A 13,673-nucleotide genomic window follows, 5' to 3' on the forward strand; every position below is an offset into this window, starting at 1 on the left:
CCAAGGAGTGGAGAAGAGTCTCTTACATAGAGGCTCAAAAGCACAAAGCATCTGAGGGAAAAAGGTTATTTAATTCCAGCAAGTGAAAAAACTATTTTTTGAGACAGGGTCTCACTGTGTTGCCCAGGCTGGAGTGCAGTGGTACGATCACGGCTCACTGCAGCCTCGAACTCCTGGGCTCAAATGATCCTACTGGCTTAGCCTCTTGAATAGCTGGGATGATGGGCACACACCATTACACCTGGCTAATTGTTTTTAAATTTTTGTAGAAGTGTGGTCTTGCTATGTGGCCCAGGCTGGTCTCAAACTCCTGGGTTCAAATGATCCTCCCATCTCGGCCTCCCAGAGAACTTTGGAAAGGCTAGGCCACTGGCTCGTGCCTATGGTCCCAGTGTTTTGGGGGACCAAGTCAGGAGGACTGCTTGAGCCCAGAAGGTTAAGACTGCAGTGATCTGTGATTATGCCACTGCACTCTAGCCTGGGCGATAGAGCAAAGACCCTGTCTCAAAAATAAATACATAAATAAAATTTAAAAAGAGAGCCAAAGGTGGAAACAGCCTAACTGTCCTGATGAATGGATAAAGCAAACATGGACCATCCACACAGTGGAATAACATTCAGCCATCAAAAGGCATAAATGACTCAGGCCACAACATGGATGAGCCTTGAAAGTCTGATGGCCAAATGAAAGAAGCAAGGCTCAAAGGGCCGCAGAGTGTGTGATTCCACTTTGGACAATGTCGGGAATAGGCAAAGCCCCAGAGACAAAAAACTAGCTGGTGGTTGTATAACTGTGGAACCAGGCCAATCTGGCTCAACTTTTATAAAACAAAATTGTGAATTGTTTTTCAGTTGCCATGGACCCCAGATTGCAAGTTACCTGAACACATCCAGATGAACCAAACTTGGAACCACAGGCAGAACCTAAGTGCTAGACCAAGGAACAGAGTAGTGAATTAAGAAACCGACACCGCAGGCCGGGCGCAGTGGCTCACGCCTGTAATCCTGTACTTTGGGAGACCGAGGCGGGCAGATCACAAGGTCAGGAGCTCGAGGCCAGCCTGATCAATATGGTGAAACCCTATCTCTACTAAAAATACAAAAATTAGCCAGGCATGGTGGCATGTGCCTGTAGCCCCAGATAATCGAGGGGCTAAGGCAGAAGAATCACCTGGACCCAGGAGGCGGAGGTTGCAGTGAGTCGAGATCACTCCACTGTACTCCAGCCTGGGTAACAGAGCCAGACTCTGTCTCAAAAAAAAAAAAAAAGAAAAAGAAAAAGAAACTGACACCGCATAACGGGATCCATGCTCCAATTAGATTAAGCCCTGGTGTCACCCCATGGTGGGATCCAATCAAATCACACCTCTCAGCATCACCTCATTGCAAGATCCAATCAGATCATGCCTCATTACCCTCTTTATAAAACCTGCCTCAGATCCCAGCTCTAGGAGACAGATTTGAGCACTTCCTCCTGACTGCTTGCCAGTCAACACACAGTAAAAGCCTTTCTTTTCTCAAAAGCTGGTGCCATAGTATTGGCTTCCATGCATGTCAGGCAGCAAGCCCATTACTCAATGACAGTTGTTAGGGGATAAGGGGAAGGGAATGCAGTGTGATTGCTAATGGCTACAGGTTTCTTTTGGGGGTGATGAGATTTTGGAACTAGACAGAGGTGGTGGTTGCACAACGTTGTGAATGCACCTCGGGCCACCAACCTGTTCACTTTGAAAAGGTTAATTTTATACACAAAGCTCACCTAACAAAAAGAAATGCAGTCACACAAAATGATTAAGCACACATTGCAAGAATGTATTCCAGTAAAAGTGCACCTTAAAAATATGTAAATGATTACCTCAGGTAGAGAGGGAAAAGAGAAAGAATGTGGCAAAAGATGGCCATAAAGAAATGCACAGATGCTGGAAAAAATAAAAAAAGAAACGCACAGATGAGTACCTGAAAAGAGGTATGGCCTGCCCAGATCAGCAAGAGCAGAGGGAAAAGGAAGAGAAAGAATGCCGATGTCCTTGTCCCTCTGCTGGTCAAGTAGCATGGCTTGTGAGGCTCCTGTGCTGGTGAGACCTGGGCCAGGCTGGGGTGGGGAGACTCCAGACCCAGGATGGGAGTTGGGGAAGGCATGGGTGGGGTCCATCAGCAGAGGTATCTCCTCAACCCTCCAAGGGACTTTACAAAGGCAGGTGCCATCCCACTCTGTTTTTCCTCTCGGACTTGAGATTGTGCAGGCCTGTCCCTTGGCATGCCTAGTAAGTTGCACATGCACTCTAGACCCTTTTGTATAAAAATTGTACAGGAACTGTACAGTGGCTCATGCCTGTAATCCCAGCACTTTGGGAAGCCAAGGTGAGAGGCAGAGTTTGCTTGAGCCCAGGAGTTCAAGAGCAGCCTGGCAACATAGCAACACCTCGCCTCTAAAAAATTTTTGTATTAAAAAAATTAACTGAGCATGGTGGAATGCACCTGTGGTCCCAGCTACTTGGGAGCCTGACGGGGGAGAATCGCTTGGGCCCAGGAGTTTGAAGGTTCAGTGAGCTATGATTGAGCCACTGCACTCCAGCCTGTGTGACAAAGCGAGACCTTGCCTCTAAAAAAGCAAAAGACGAAAAAGTTGGACAAGATGTGGATGATGTTGCTTATGGGATGTGCCAGAACTGGCAAGTGCCTGGGAAAGGCCTCTATAGGTCCACAGCTCACCATGCCACCTGGCTTTCCACTGAGGCCAGGCTGTTCCCCAGTGCCCCTCTCCACTGTGGTCTTTGTCCTCCAATACTACAGGACCATGCAAATGCTCATTTTGATGAGCACCCACAGGTGCTTTCAGAGTGCTACTGATGCCTGCCCCTTCTTGGGCAGGGACTGTCAGCTCCAAAGACCTCTTTCAGAAAGTGACCTGCAACCCTGATCCTCCAAACTCACTGTCTAGGCAAGTCCCATGACCACACCTTGCTTTGGAAGGGGATGGGTCAGATCCAGGGGAGGAGCCCACCGTGGGCAGATGAGGGTTAAAGAGGCTGGGACTGTCTACACCTGCTCCTTGGGGTACCTGAAGATTCCAGGGTTCATGATCTGGCCTTCTCTTCTGTGGATTCCAGGATCCACCTCTCCACCCACCCCTGCGGGCGTGGTGGGCATCCTCAGCCTGGTGTGTTTATGCAGAAAAGTGTTCCTGGGACCCTAACGCCAGCAATCCCATGCAGTTTCCAAGCATGGCTTTCTCATCTGTAACACACAAGCTTACAAAGTTACATCTGCAACTCTCAAATGATTTTCCTTCAAAGACAGACCAAGGGGCGGCCTTTTTCTGGTGGTGGCATCCTGAACTCTCCTACCACCAGGGGGCATTTCTCTGACGTCCAGGAAACTGAACTTCCCAGGACCCCAGTAAATTCGCATGGACTTCCAAGTAGATCCCTTCACTGCCCAGTAGGGCATGCAGTGCCCAGAGACCCACCGGTGTGAAGCACAGTCATGGCATGAGTGACACTGGGTTTAGGGGTACTGAGATTGGCAGTGGCAAAAGGCAAGTTGAATCTGGGGGTTCCCCAATCTTTCACTTGTCTTGAGCATTGGAATGACCCCACTAATAGAAGCTACCAGAAAGACCATGTCTGTGCACAGATCACAGGTTGCAGAAAGCCCGGCCCATGGGGCTCCCTCTCACACTCTAGCCAGGCCCTGCAGGCTGCAAGGGCAGAGGCTTCACCAGGGTGCCCGGCAGCCTGTGCACTCCAGCATTGGGCCGAGCCACCCAGCACTCAGCTCTGGCTGGGCAGTAGGGCCTGCTGCTTGTGGGCCCCTTGGGGGAGGTCCTGCAGAGTGGGCACATCTACTCCTGCAGGGCTGCCTCCAGGGGAAACCTCCTGAGGGGGCCTCTGCTTTGCCACCCAGTGCTGGTGATGCCACCCACACTGTGCAGAGGAACCTCAATCTGCCCTTCTGCAGCCTATGTCTATTCCTGAGAGAGTGGCAGGGAGACATGCTTCTTACAACAGCATGACCTCCCCAGATCCAGCCCCTGGTCAGCTTCCGGTGAACAACTGGCCATGAAATCCAGACAGACGGTAGTGTCTGGTGCTTGGGGTGAGGGTTTAGGAGACAGGCAGGTGCACCTGCTCCTAACCCAGAGCAAACTCTTCTCTCTTTTTCCAGGTGAACTCTGGGACACCTGAGTCTGTAAACTGAACCACATCTGGAGATGTGGTTCACAACTTGGAGATGTGAACTGGGATGACGTAGCTGCAATCCCCCTGGGATCTCCGGCACTCATGCCAGTGTCTCTTACTGCATAGAATCAATCCATTTTTATTGCTGTGTCCCACCACCTCTCCAGGAAGGCTCCAGCAGGCCATATCCGCTCTCCTGACTTTCTCAGTGCCTCAGTGCCTCAAGGTCCCCTGTGTCTGTCATGATCCGAGGGCCTCTCCCCGTCAAGAGGGCTCCCTGGAAGCTGCCCATCTTATGCCCTCCCCTGGCAGTGCGTGCTCTCACTCAAATCACTTTATCTTCTACCCATCCCTGCATCCACCATGGTGGTCAGGAGCCTCCCCTGAAGTGTGAAATATCCTCTCTGAAATGTGGAGGACAGTACAAAGGCCGTGACATTCTTCTAATAGCAACTGTGGAAGGACAGGATACATAGATATAATTATGGGACATAACACCTGCAGATGTAATGGCCAATAATCTTCCATTAATGAAAAAAGTAAGTTTTCCACTTGATAAATCCCGCTAAAGATGTAGATGCATATTTTTAAGTTCGTATTTTATACATCTTAGTAAAACTTTGGAAAACCAAAAATAGAAAGATCTTAAATGCTGAAAATAAACAGAAGGAGATTCAAAGTGAAATCAAGCTAATAAGGAATATACTAAATACCAAAAGAATGTAGGATCATATCTTCAAAGACAAAGGGAAAATAATTGTGAGCCTAAGTTTCTACACCCAGTCAAGCCAACACACCTGAGTGAGAATGAAAAGAAAGTGTTTTGTCAGATATAAAAGGACTTAGAATGGACACTACAAACTGAAGGCTACTGAAAGTCACTACAGAATGTACACAGAGAGGAGAAAACTGATCTCACACATATGTTCTCTGATTACAGTGAAGCTGACTGGAAATTAGTAACAGAAGGATATCTAGGAAATCTCTATGTGTTTACAAATTGAGAAATGCACTTCCAAATAACCTATAAGTCAAAGAGGATAATAGAAAATAGTTCAAACTGAACTTTTTTAATGCAAACTGAATTTTTAAAAAGGAAATTTAAAAAATTAAAAATAGGGAACATCAAAACCTGCCCTACAAGAACTACCCTACAAGAAATGCCAAGAGGTCCCTTCAGGCTGAAATGAAAGAACACTGGACAATAATTCACAGCCACATGGAAAAATACAGGCCACTGGGTCAGGTGCTTACAACGGTAATATGAAGGCCAGTAGAACTGTGAAGTTTTTTTGGATTTCCTCTTCTTTCCCTATATGATTTAAAGGACAAATACATGAAACAACAATTATAAAGATATGCTAATGGGCATACAATATATAAAGATGTAATTTGTTACAATAACAAGGAAGGAGGAATAGAACTGTGTAAGTCCAGGGTTTGTGTATACTATTGAAGTTGTTAGTATTAATGAAAACTAGAACAGTATATTAATAAGTTTAAGGTGTTAATTGTAATCCCCAAGGAAATCACTAAGAAATAACTACAACATATACAAAAATGTGAATGAGAAGGGAACCAAAATGATATACCAAAAAAAACAAAAACAAAAACAAAAACAAAAAAAACCTCAAAGTAAGCAGAAGGCATCAATGGAAGGATTGAGGAACAAAAAAAACGAAACATTTCTAAAAATAACAAAATGGCAGTAGTCTTTTCTTATCAGTAATTATTTTAAATGTAAATTGCTTAAGTTATCCAATTGAATAGCAGAGATTGGCAGAATGGATACCAATAGCAACAAAACCCAAACAACAAAGCTTATGGTTCATCTATATGCTTAGAAGAGACTCCTTCAGACCCAAAGACACACATAGGTTGAAAGTGAAAGAACAGAAAAAGATAACCCATGAAAATCATACCAAAAGAGAGCTAGGGTGCCTATACAGACAAATTAGGCCTTAAGTAAAAAATAGTTACGAGAGACAAAAAGGGACATTATATTCAAAGGTTCAATCCATCAAAAAGAGACAACAACCATAAACATATATACACCTAACAAGAGATCTCTAAAAAACATGAAGCAAAAATTGACAGAATTGAAAGGATAAAGTTTCACAAGAATAAAGACTTCAATACTCCACTTTCAATAATGGATAAAATAACCAGACAGAAGATCAATATGAAAATGGAGGACCTGAACAATACTATAGACCAGCTAGACCTAGTAGATATATACAGAACACTCCATCCCCAGACAGTAGAATATATATTTTCCCCAAGCACACATAGAACATTCTCTAAGATATACCATATGTTAGACCACAAAACAAGTCTTAATAAATTTCTAAAAGTTAAAATTATCCAACTTATCTTCTCCAACCACAATGGAATGAAACTAGAGATTAATAACAGAAGGAAAACTAGAAATTCACAAATATGTGAAAATTAAGTGACACATTTTAAAACAATCAATGGGTCAAAGAAGAAATCACAAGGGAAATTAGAAAACATTTTGAAGTGAATAAAATAAAAAACACAAAATATCAAAAGTTGGTTATGCAGCAAAATCGGCACTCAGAGAGAAACGTATAGCTGTAAACATCTACATTAAGAAAGAAGAACAGTTCAGTGATCTGGTGGAGTTGTACAAAAAAAGAAAGAGAGAGAGAAAGAATCAGTTAATACAGTTGAAAAAAGAGAAATATAACAGTAACCTAGCTTTTCACCTTAAGAAACTAAAGAAAGAAGAACAAACTCAAGCTAGCAGAAAGAAGAAAATAATAAAAATTAGAGCAGAAATAAAAATAGAAAAATAGATAAAATAAATGAAACAAAAGTTGGTTATTTGAAAAGATTAACAAATTTGCCAAACCTAGACTTTCTGAGAAAAAGAGAGAGAAAATTCAAATAGCTAAAATCAGAAAGTAGTAACATTACTATTGACCTTAGAGAAATAAGAAGGATTGTAGCAGAATGCTATGAAGAATTGTATACTAACAAATTAGATAATCTCGGTGAAATGGACACATTTCTAGAAACACAAAAACTACCATAACGGCCTCAGGAAGAAATAGGAAATCTGCACTGACTTATAATGGGTGAAGAGCTTGAGCCCATAAGAAAACCTTTCTAACAAAGAAAAGCTTAGGACCAAGTGGCTTCACTGGTCCTAAGGGAAGTGCTGGGTGCAGTGGCTCAAACCTGTAATGCCAGTGCTTTGGGAGGCTGAGGTGGGAGGATTGCTTGAGGCCAGGAGTTTGAGACCAGCCTGGGCAACATAATGAGACCCCATCTCTACAGAAATAATTAAAAATTAGCTGGGCATAGTGGCGTGCATCTGTAGTCCTAGCTATTCAGAAGGCTGAGGTGGGAGGATCATTTGAGCCCAGGAGGTCAAGGCTGAAGTGAGCTATGATTCTACCATTGCACTCCAACCTGGGTGGCAGAGCAAGACCCTATTTCTAAAAAATAAATAAATAAAAATTAAAAATAGCACCAACTCCTCTTGAACTTCTTTAAAAATTAGAAGAGGGAAGAACACTTCAAAACATCCAATAAAGCCAGTGTTATCCTGATACCAAAGCCAGACAAAGACATCATTAGAAAAGAAAATTAAAGAGCAATATTCCTTATGACTTATATATGAAAATTCTCAACAAAGTACTAGTAAAATGGAATTGGAATATTAAAAGTATCATACACCATGATGAAGTGGGATTTATTATAGGACCTCCAGGGTGGTTCAAGATACAAAAAATAATCAATGTGAAACACCATTATTTATAGATAAAAACACCATATTTATAGATAAAAACCATAAGCATCTCAATTGATGACAATAAAAATTTTTAAATCACTTGACAAGAGCCAATATCTTTTCATGATTAAAAAGAAAAACTCAATATACTAAGCATGGTGGCTCATGTCTGTAATCTCAAGGAGGCCAAGGTGGGTGGATTGCTTGAGCTCAGGAGTTTGAGACCTGCCTGGGCAACATGGTGAAACCCCATATTTGCCAAAAATACAAAAAAATTAGTTGGGCATGGTGGCACATGCCTGTGGTCCCAGCTACTTGGGAGGCTGAGGTGATAGGATCTCTTGAGCTGAGAAGGCAGAGGTTGCAGTGAGCCAAGATCACACCATTATACTCCAGCCAGGGTGACAGAATGAGAATCTATCTTTAAAAAAGATACCACTTAATAAACTAGGAATAGAAGGAAACACCCTGAACACAAAAAGGTCATATTTGAAAAATCCGCGGCTAAGAGCATAATCAATGGAAAAAAACTGGTAACATTCCCCCTGAGATCAGGACAAGACAAAGATGCCTGATTTCCCCACTGTCATTCAACATTGTACTGGAAGTTCTAGCCACAGCAATTAGACAAGAAAAAGAAAACTCATTAAAATTGAAAAGGAAGAAATAAAACTATCTCTAATTTCACATGGCATTGTCTTACATATAGAAAACAAAGGGGTTTTTTTTTTAAAAAAAATAAAAAACTATCACAGCTCATAAATAACTTTGACAAAGCTACAGGATAAAAATCAGGGTGAAAAAAATTGTATTTGTATACACTAGCAATGAACAATCCAGAAAGGAACTTAAGAACACAATTCTGTTTTCAATAGCCTCTAAGCAACAAAATGCTTAGAGAAATACATTTTATCAAAGAGGCACAAGACTTGCACACCATCAACTACAAAACATGACTGAAAGAAATTAAAGATGACCTAATATATGGAAAGACATCCCACGTTCATGGGTTGGAAGGCTTAATATTGTTAAGATGCCATTAGTCCCCAAAGCAATCTACAAATTCAATGCAATCACTATCAAAATTTCCATACTGTTTTTGCAGAAGTGGGCATGCTAGAATATGAGACCAGAAAACCACCGGCTGGCACATTCCACAGGAGAGCCTGAAAAACACTGCATTTATCAAGAGCGTACAGTGTGTCCCAAATGGCTGTCCTCCATGGGAGATGCTTTTCCCAAATGGGTGGGAATGTTGGGACTCTGGAAGAGTAGTAGCCAGGGCAACACAACTATCAGAAGCAGCATGGGCATAAGTACCATTATAGTCAGCAAAGTCAGAACAGCAGCTATAGGAATCTGACCTTTGAGGGTCCATGGAAATAAACTGAGTGAGAACTTGGTGTTCCTGGAGCAAGTTTGACAGGCAGCCAACAAGAGTATCACTAATCTATAAAATGGGAAGCGGTCACTGATGAACAAAAGGCTGGGGTCAACCATCCCAGTGGAGACTCACAATCTCTTTCCTTGCTTCCAGTTCTGAAACAATTTTCAGATCCAGAACTTGGGTCCCTATGAGGAGGGACCCTACAGCCCCTAGAAAGACTGTACAGTATTGATCCCACATCCCTTTGCAATGGGATCTATGGCCACTTCCACGGTAATCCTATCTCAGGTAAAGGGAAACCCCTAGATACTTCAAGGGCTGTGGAACACAGGGTCCAAATGGAAACTGACCACTGTGGATCCAAATGGCCCATGCTACTACATTGCATAGGGGCCCAGAGCAAGAAAGGACTCCAGCTGCAGTAAGAGCAGACACACCTCCAGGTGCAGGTTCCAGCTGCAGTGCAAGCAGACCCACCACTTGGATTGCATGTCTCAGCAGATTCCATGGTACCAGATAGGTTTATGGTAGAAACAAACCCTGTGTGGGGCATCTGACCAGCCCCAATAGGAGGTGGGCAGGGCAGCCCCTCCCCTTGAGCCACTGTTAAAATGCTGTCCTGGGCATGCCACCAGAGCTTAGTAGAAATCGGGCATTCAGCCAACTGACCAAGTGACCATGTGGCTGAAGCTTCCCCAGACAAGGTGAGTACTGACAGATTCACTAAGTCATAAACTTAGGTGGGCCCAACTGCTAACCATTGTGATACATAGGGATTGTGTCCAGACAGGTTGAGAGGGCACAGTAACCTACACAAACAGGCGGTCCTATCCTCTGTGTCATCTGCTAGTATTGTAGGGATGCCTTTCCTCAGTTCACCCCTGGCCCCATGGGGGTCCTTAAAACCGGCTGACAGAGAAGGAGGAAGCCTTGAAGTCAGTGGTGAGGGGAGCCTCCTAGTGGTGGAGCTCCCAGCAGGGCATTTGGGCATCCACCTTGTGCAAGATACAAGTGGTCCAAGATAAGGCTGTAGGGAATACATCTAGTGAAAGATGAGCTGCAAATTGCTTAACTGGTTGGTCAGGCTGGTGACACACCATGGGGGAAGGGGCGCTGATGAACGTACTTGGTGCCTGATGTTCCTTGCTGTCCCTGTGCCATAGCTCATGACGGGTCACAGACTCCTCAGGGATGAGGACCTGGGCTGCTGCACTGGGTCATCTCCATCAGCAAAGGGAAGTGGGCTGTGGTGGTGGAGGAGGGAGACGAACATCTGTTATGGCCTCAGGACGACCTGCAGCAGCCCAGCTGTCTTTTATTATCCCGCTGACTCTCCATTTGAACATCTTCTCAGGAATTGGGACCCACCAGAACCCTGAGGAAGCTGGGCCAGATGGAGTGCATTTGGTCAGGGAAGCAAGGATGTGGTGGATGCTGTTGGTTTCCCACCCAGATCCTCTCCAGCAAGCAGCGCTCCCTGTGCCAGCTGTGGTGAGTGTTGACTGCCAGCCCCTCACAGCTGTCCTCAGGAGTGTCAGCCTGAACCAGGTGGAGCACCTGGCCTTGGAGGCCCCATGCCACTGCCCACTGCAGTCCAGACCATGGTCATGAATGGCCTGGCAGGAGGTGCACAGGACAGCTGCTTTACCTGAAGGTGGCAGCAACTCTGCCAGCTGCTCTTGGGCACGAGGTTTCCTGCAGGCTCCAGCCAAGACCACATCCTGCTTAGTTTTCCTCCTCTGTCCTGCCCGCCACTTTGCTGCTGTTCTCCTGAGAACACACCCTTGCTCAATAAATCTGCTTTAACAAAATCAATAAACTCAACCTAAAACACGTTACCATTTCAATAAGTTTTTAAAAATCATGATTGATAATAGACAATGTCATCATCTACTTAGGAATAAATCTAGTAAAATGTGTGCAAGATCTCTAACCCAAAAGGCTACAAATGATTTGGAGAAAAATTAAAGAATCCTTCAATGAACAGAGCTGTGTTATGATGCCCCTCCAAAATTCATGTGTTGGATCCTTAATCTCCTTGCAGCAATGTTGGGAGGCGGGGCCCAAGGGGAGGTATTTAGGACGTGGGGGCTATGGCCTCATGAATGGATTGATGCCTCTATAAAAAAGGCTTTTGGGAGTGTGTTTTCTCTCTTCTGCTCTTCTGCCATGTGAGGGCATAGTAAAAAGTCCCACACTGGATGCTGGTGCCTTGATCTTGGACTTCCCAGCCCTCGAAGCTGTGAGAGAGTACATTTCTGTTCTTTATGCATTGCCCAGTGTGTGGTGTTCTTTTATAGCAGCACAAACAGGCTAAGGCACATAGTCATGAGTTGGAACACTCAGTATTGTAAGGTGCCAACGCTTTTCAAACTGGCCTATAAATTAAATGCTATTGCAATAAAAACTTCATTGTGTTGTGTAAATTGATTCTGATGCTAAAATTTATATAGGAAAAAGTAGTTGAGATACACTTCAGGCAGAGAAAGGAGTCACAATGACAGCAGGGCTGATGGCCGTGGCACCATGAGGAGTGGGTGCTGGTGACACACTATGAGAGAAGAGGCGCTGATGAACATACTTGGTGCCCATGTCTCCTGACACAAGAAGTCAAGACATACTTGAAGAAGCAGAACAAGGTGGGGTGACTTCCTCTGTGGGGTATTAACAAAGCTATGGTAATTAAGACAGAGGATATTGGTGTGTGGATAAACAAATAAGCCCATGGAATGGAATAGAGAGCTGAGAAATAGTCATATCTTCATATGGACACAATGCAAAACCAAAATGATTCAGCATGGTAGTGGAGAAAGAAGTGTTTTCAACATTTATTTGACCTCTATCTCCTAACTTGTCAGTTCCAGGTACATTTAGGTTCAACTGTGAAGACAAAACAAAACTTGTAGAAGAGAATATAAAGTATTTTCACAACCTCATCATAGGCAAATATTTCTTTAAAAGGATGCACAAGTTAGCCAGGCATGTTGGCAGGCATCTGTGGTCCCAAGTACTCAGAAGGCTGAGGTGGGCAGATGGCTTAAGCCCAGGAGGTTGAGGCTGAAGTGAGCAATGATTGTGCTACTGCACCCCAGCCTGGGTGATAAAGCAAGACCCTGTCTCTAAACAAAAAATATTTAAAATTTAAAAATTAAAGGGACCTGGGCAAGATGGCCAAATAGGAACAGTTTCAGTCTGCAGTTCCCAGTGAGATCAACACAGAAAGTGGGTGATTTCTACATTTCCAACTAAAGTACCTGGTTCATCTCATTGGGACTGGTTAGACAGTAGGTGCAGCCCACAGAGGGTGAGCAGAAGCAGGGTGGGGTGTCGCCTCACCCAGGAAGCTCAAGGGGTTGGGGAACTCCCTCCTTTAGCCAAGGGAAGCTGTGAGGGACCCTGCCATGAGGAACTGTGCACTCCAGCCCAGATACTATGTTTTTCCCATGGTCTTTGCAACCCACAGGCCAGGAGATTCCTTTGGGTGCCTATACCACCAGGGTCCTGGGTTTCAAGCACAAAACTGGGTGGCCATTTGGGCAGACATCGAGCTAGCTACAGGAGTTTTTTTCATACCCCAGTGGCACCTGGAACACCAGAGAGAGAGAACTGTTCACTACCCTGGAAAGGGGGCTGAAGCCAGGGAGCCAGGTGGTCTAGCTCAGCGGATCCCACCCCCATGGAGCTCAGCAAGCTAAGATCCACTGGCTTGAAATTCTTGCTGCAAGCACAGCAGTCTGAAGTAGACCTGGGACACTTGAGCTTGATGGGGGGAGGGGCATCCATCATTACTGAGTCTTGAGTAGGTGGTTTTCCCCTAACAATGTAAACAAAGCCATGGGGAAGTTCAAATTGGACGGAGCCCACCGCAGCACCACAAAGCTGCTGTAGCCAGACTGCCTCTGTAGATTCCTCCTCTCTGGGCAGGACATCTCTGAAAGAAAGGCAGCTGCCCCAGTCAGGGGTTTATAGATAAAATTCCCATCTCCCTGGGACAGAGCACCTGGGGGAAGGGGTGGCTGTGGGCGCAGCTTCAGCAGACTTAAATGTTCCTGCCTGCTGGCTCTGAAGAGAACAGCAGATCTCCCAGCACAGCACTCAAGCTCTGCTATGGGACAGACTGCCTCCTTAAGTGGGTCCCTGACCCCTGTGCCTCCTAACTGGCAGAAACCTCTCAGCAGGGGTCAACAGACACCTCATACAGGAGAGCTCCAGCTGGCAACTGGCAGATGCCCCTCTGGGACGAAGCTTCCAGAGGAAGGAGCAGGCAGCAATCTTTGCTGTTCTGCAGCCTCTGCTGGTGATACCCAAGCAAATGAACTCAAGAAGACCTGCAGCAGAGGGACCT

The sequence above is a fragment of the Macaca nemestrina genome, chromosome 1 (assembly GCF_043159975.1).
Source record: "Macaca nemestrina isolate mMacNem1 chromosome 1, mMacNem.hap1, whole genome shotgun sequence".
In the NCBI taxonomy this organism is placed as follows: Eukaryota; Metazoa; Chordata; class Mammalia; order Primates; family Cercopithecidae; genus Macaca; species Macaca nemestrina.